The sequence below is a fragment of the Cebus imitator genome, unplaced genomic scaffold (assembly GCF_001604975.1).
Source record: "Cebus imitator isolate Cc_AM_T3 unplaced genomic scaffold, Cebus_imitator-1.0 Scaffold26, whole genome shotgun sequence".
Lineage (NCBI taxonomy): Eukaryota > Metazoa > Chordata > Mammalia > Primates > Cebidae > Cebus > Cebus imitator.
In genome coordinates, this window is record NW_016107341.1 from 2,511,782 (window position 1) to 2,517,857 (window position 6,076).

A 6,076-nucleotide genomic window follows, 5' to 3' on the forward strand; every position below is an offset into this window, starting at 1 on the left:
TTGAGAAAGTAGGCAAGATACAAAAATAAAAGCCATCCAAATTGAAGAACTTAAATTGTCTCTGTTTACAGATTACATGACATTATATATATATTTTAAAAACCCTAAAGTCTTTATCAGAACTCTGAGAACTAATGAAGTTTCAGGTTACAAATATACATGCAAAAATCTACAGTATTTCTGTACACAAACAATGACCTATCTGAAAAACAACACATTTGCAATAGCTACAAAAAGTAAAATATGCAGATAAATTTAACCAAAGTGGTAAAACACATGGTACTAAAAACTATAACATATTAATAAAATAAAGTCACAAGTAAATGGAAAGATATTCCATGTTAATGTACTAGAAGAATATTATGACAATGTTTATACTACCCAAAGTGATCTACAGATTTAATGCAAACACTATCAAAATTCCAGAGAGATTTTTTTCAAAGAAATAGAAAAAACAATTCTAAAATTTGTATGGAACCACAAAAGACCCCAATAGTCAAAGCAATATTGAACAAAATAAAAATAGTTTGAGGCATCACACTTCCTGACTTCCAAATATGCTGCAAAGCTGTAGTAACCAAAAGAGCATGGTGCATAAAAACAGACAGATAAACCAATGGAACAGAAAAGAAAGTCCAGAAGTTATTCCACACAATTCCATTCAACTGAATTTTGACAAAGGTATCAAAAACATACAATAAGGAAAAGAGTCTCTTTAATAAATGGCACCAGGGAAACTGGATATCCATATGCAAAAGAATGAAATTAGACCCTATTTGCATATCATGGACAAAAATGTACCTAAAATGAATTATGAATTAAGAATTCAAGAATAAGACCAGGAACTGTAAAGCTACTAAAAGAAAACATAGGGGGAAATTTCATGACATTGATCTCAGCAAAGATTATTTAGATATGACCCTAGAGCACAGACAACAAAGGGAAAAATAGACAAATTGGATTATATCTAACTAAAGAGCTTCTGCATAAAGAATACAACCATCAGAATGAATGGACAACCTATGGAATAGGAGAAAATATTTCCAAACCATACATCCGATAAGGGTTTAATATCTGGTATGGAAGGAACTCAAAACACCTCAATAGCAAGAAAGGAAAGAACTCAATTAAAAGTGGTTAGAGAAACTATTCCTCAAAAGAAATATTCCTCAAAAGTCTGATAGGTATATTAAAAAATGTTCAACATCACTAATCATCAAGGAACTGCAAATTAAAAACACAATGTGGGCCACATGCGGTGGCTCACACCTGTAATCCCTGCACTTTGAGAGGTCGAAGCGGGTGCATCATCTGAGATCAGGTGTTTGAGACCAGCCTGGCCAACATAGTGAAACGCTGTCTCTACTAAAAATACAAAATATTAGCTGGGCATGATGGTGTGCACCTGTAATCCCAGCTACTCGTGAGGCTAAGGTGGAAGAATCGCTTGAACCCGGGAGGCAGAGGTGGCATGAGCGGAGATTGCACCACTGCGCTCTGGCCTGGGCAAGTGCAAAACTCTGTCTCAAAACAAAAACAAAAGCAAAAACAAAAACCCAATGTGATATCATTTCACGCTTGTTAGGATGACTATTATCAAAAAAGAAAGATGGATAGGTGTTGGAAAGCAGGTGCAGACATTGAAATTCTTGCACATTATTAGTAGAAATGTAAATTAGTACAGCCACTAAGGAAGCAGGATAGAAGTTCGTCAGATAATTAAAAATAGTACAACTATGTAATGCAGCAATCCCACCAATCAATATATACCTAAAGGAAAAGAAATAAGTGTGTTGAAGAGATATCTGCACTTCTGTGTTCATTGCAACATTATTCCTAATGCCGAAAATAAGGATTCAACCAAAGTGAATTCATCAACAAATGAACTGATAAAGAAAATGTGATACATACAAACAGAATACAATTTTTCTATACAAAAGAAGAAAATCCTGTCATTTGCAAAAACATAAATGACATTATGTTAAATGAAAAGAGCCAGACACAGAAAGACAAATGCCACATAATCCAATTATTTGTAGATGATAAAAAAAAAAAAAAAATGTTGCATTTATAGGAATGGAGAATAAAATACTGGTTACCAGAGGCTGGGAATTGGGGAAATTGGGAAGATGTTGGTAAAAGTATACAAAATTTCAGAAAGACAGAAGAAATAAGTTCAAGACATCTATGGTACATCATGATGACTATCATTAATAACAATATATTTTATACTTGAATATGGCTAAGAATATGGATTTCAGGTGTTCTCACTACAAAAAACATGAGGAAACGCATGTTAAACAGCATTAGACATTCCACAATGTATACATGTATCAAAACATTATGTATACATCATGAATATAAAAATTTGAAAATACAAAATAAAACAGTATGAGAAGCCACTGTTATGGAATGAAGGTGGTTTTACTCCTGGAGCCAATGCCTACAAAGTTCCTCCAGCAAAATATCTGCTTCCAGACCTAGTGGATTCTGGAACCTAAGTAAATGTGTGGGGTCTTGTGAAGAGGGGAATTTACTCAAATTATTAGATACCACAAGTGGAATCTAATTGTTTGTAGGGCTTGCTTTCCTCTCTTCTGAATAGCAATTAAGAGAGATTTTTCAAACCTCTAGACAGTATTACTCCTATGACCTCAGTAATTTTTCAAGACTGTGTATGCTTAGATTTGCAAAGCAAACTACAAGAGTACTGCATAGTAAAGTAACATTTTTGCAGCATCTTCCTAAATAATCATGCCAACCATAATGAGACCAGTTTTATCATGTAATAAATAATAATCATCGTTTTCTATTAATAAATGAGAAATGGGAGATGCTATATAATTGCAAAATACTTAGAAGTAAACAAGAAAAAAAATGATTCCGTGTCCTAACTAGCTAGCACACTTTCTGGTTACCTATGTGTTTCATTGCCTTTGGACTATTTTACAGCTCTGTTAAGTTATATAATATTTAAAGTAATGCAAATTACTATTGTCCTTAGAAATGTAAACTGTCTGGTGGAGTTTCAGTTGATAATTGTACTATGCATATATTGACCAGTTTTAACAGTTTGTCATCTATTGAATAAATGTATTCCACCATTCCTAATAGTCTTACATGTGTAGTTCTTTGAACCAGTGATAACATCTTACTGGTTCCTTCATTTATTAATGAGTTAAGTATCATTTTGACATGTTTCATTTAATATTTTTAAGGATCCTCTGATTGTGCCTTTTTCAAAAAACATTATCTTTAATATTTAGTCTCTTTAAGGAAATCATTATATGACTAGAGAAAGGAATCATTTCTTCAAGCAACAACTTTATAATGTTAAACTAAAGGAACTGGAATAGATTACCATTAACATATTCTAAAACTTTAAGTATAACTAGTATTTTTATTTATTTATTTATTTTTTTGAGACGAAGTTTCACTCTTGTTACCCAGGCTGGAGTGCAATGGCGCAATCTCGGCTCACCACAACCTCTGCTTCCTGGGTTCAGGCAATTCTCCTGCCTCAGCATCCCGAGTAGCTGGGATTACAGACACGTGCCACCATGCCCAGCTAATGTTTTGTAATTTTAGTAGAGACGGGGTTTCACCATGTTGACCAGGATGGTCTCGATCTCTTGACCTCGTGATCCACCCGCCTCGGCCCCCCAAAGTGCTGGGATTACAGGCTTGAGCCACCACGCCCGGCATAACTACATTTTTAAAGAGTTAGACCCTGAACCAAGCACTACAGGTAACTGTCAATGTATCTTTTTTTCAAGCTTCAAAAGTGAGTTTTACTTAATCATGAATTTTTAAAAATAATTTTTAAAGAGAAATATGCAAATCAAAAATACTACCACACCAAAGGTGTCAGTATTACAAAAAAAAAAACTTAAGGTGGAAATCTACCAGGAATTGATGTTAATCCCACTTAATTATTCTTATTTTTCTTTGCCTAGAAGTTTGAATATTGGAAAGTAAAGCATTGTTACTGAGAACAGGAACAACAATTATCTGTTTGTTTCTTAGTGGCTCTTAAATTTATGTACAAGAATATTTACCACAGCATTATTTCAAATAACAAAAGCTGGAAACAACTACCAAGAGAGGATGGTTAAATACATTCACATGGTAGAATCTTTCAGCCAGTAATGTATGTACGAAGACTTTTTAGAGATAAGTTGCAAACACTATGTTGAGGATAATCCCAATTATATAAATATATATTCACACATAAACCCACTCACTGACCACAAACTTAAATTGCTCAAACAACTTCTTCCATTGCTAATAATTTTCCACCTCAATCATTCTTATGAACACTTGACCTGTCCAGTTTTTTCTCCCCATCAGTTTCTTGATATATTCACTTTACTATCATGCTTGGATTCACTATATGCAAAGACCTGATTAGGCTAGACTAAACTCCAATTCCCAAAACTCTACATCAAAGCATTTGCTTTCTTCATGCCATCAGAATACAGCTAGGGAAAACTGAACAACCATTATAATAATATCAATGTAAACACATTATTATTAACCCTAACAGGGTCCCTAACACTTGCAAGATATCTTAATATTTTTCTAGCCACTTCTTTATTCTAGTTTCTGAGATGTTCCATCTACCACTCTCGTTCTCAGCTGATCATCTTAAATCATGAAAAAAACAAATGCTCCTCCTATCAAAAGCCATTTTTCCAAGTTTCCTTGGGTTCATATCACCTCCCAGCTTTTCACTCTGTTGTTCCTCTTTTTCCTCATGAAAATTAAGCTCTTCATCAGGTTGTTTTTGCATATCTATAATGTATACTTGAGGCTGGGTAATTTATAAGAAAAGAGATTTAATTGGCTCACATTTCTGCAGGCTGTAGGCAAAACATAGCATCAGCATTGGTTTCTGGTGAGACCTCAGGAAGCTTACAATCATGATGGAAGGTGAAGGGAGGGCAGGTGCCTCACATGGCAGGAGTGGAGCAAGGAGAGAGAATGGGGGTGGTGAGGTGCCACTCACTTTTAAACAAACAGATCTTGTGATAATTTACTCACTATGGCAAGGACAACACAAGCCATGAGAGATCCACCCCCGTGGCTCAAACACCTCTAACCAGGCCCCACCTCCAACACTGGGGATTACATTTCAACATGAGACTTCTGGGGACAAATATCCAAACCATATCATTCCTCTTCTTCTTTACTGAAATCATTCCTGTAATGGTAGATTTTCTCCTCCTTTTCTCCTCCATCCTCTTCCCAACCCATTTCAACTCTTTCCTGTCCCAGACCCCAAAATTTTGCATACATATGAACTTAATATGTTTACCAATAATTTCTAATGGAAACTCTGTCATTACTTTCCTTACTTCTTAACTGCATCCAATACAGTTGACTATTCTCTCTGATTTGGAAAATTCTCCTCCTAGCCCTCCCAGATACTAAACTCTCCAGTTTTATTTCTACCTTTCTCCCTGATCCTTTTCATTATTTTTTGCTTTCAGGAGTCTGTTAGCTCAGAGCTCACACCCTTTGTTAATCACTTTTGCTCTTTACTTATGTGATCCAGCTAACTTTAATGGCTTTAAATGACGTTTACCTGCTGAACACTTCCAAGATTCTATCATCAGCATAGGACTCTATTCTATGTTTCAGAGTGTGTACACAACTGCCTACAGAACACCTCCTCTTGAATGGTGTCTCAGAATTAGTGTGTTCAAAACTGAACACATGGTGGAACCATCCTAACGGGCTACTCATCTAAATTTACATCAGAAACTTTGTGCCTTATATGACCCCTTCCTATACATTACCCCCAATGCAATCAACCAACTAGTACTTCCTAAATATATTTCATAACTGATTTATTAAATGCTTATTAATTTCCTGCAAAGCAGTGTAATTTGGTAGGCCTCAATGTTTTATTCAGGTCATCACATTTACAAAACAACCATATTGGCACTTAAGCACAGGTATTTTACAAGTGGATTAAAATTTACTATAAAATATAATTAATTACCTAGTGAGTTGGTGAAATTTCTCTACTTGAAACTCTTTTTTTTTTTTTTTTTTTTTTTTTTTTTTTGAG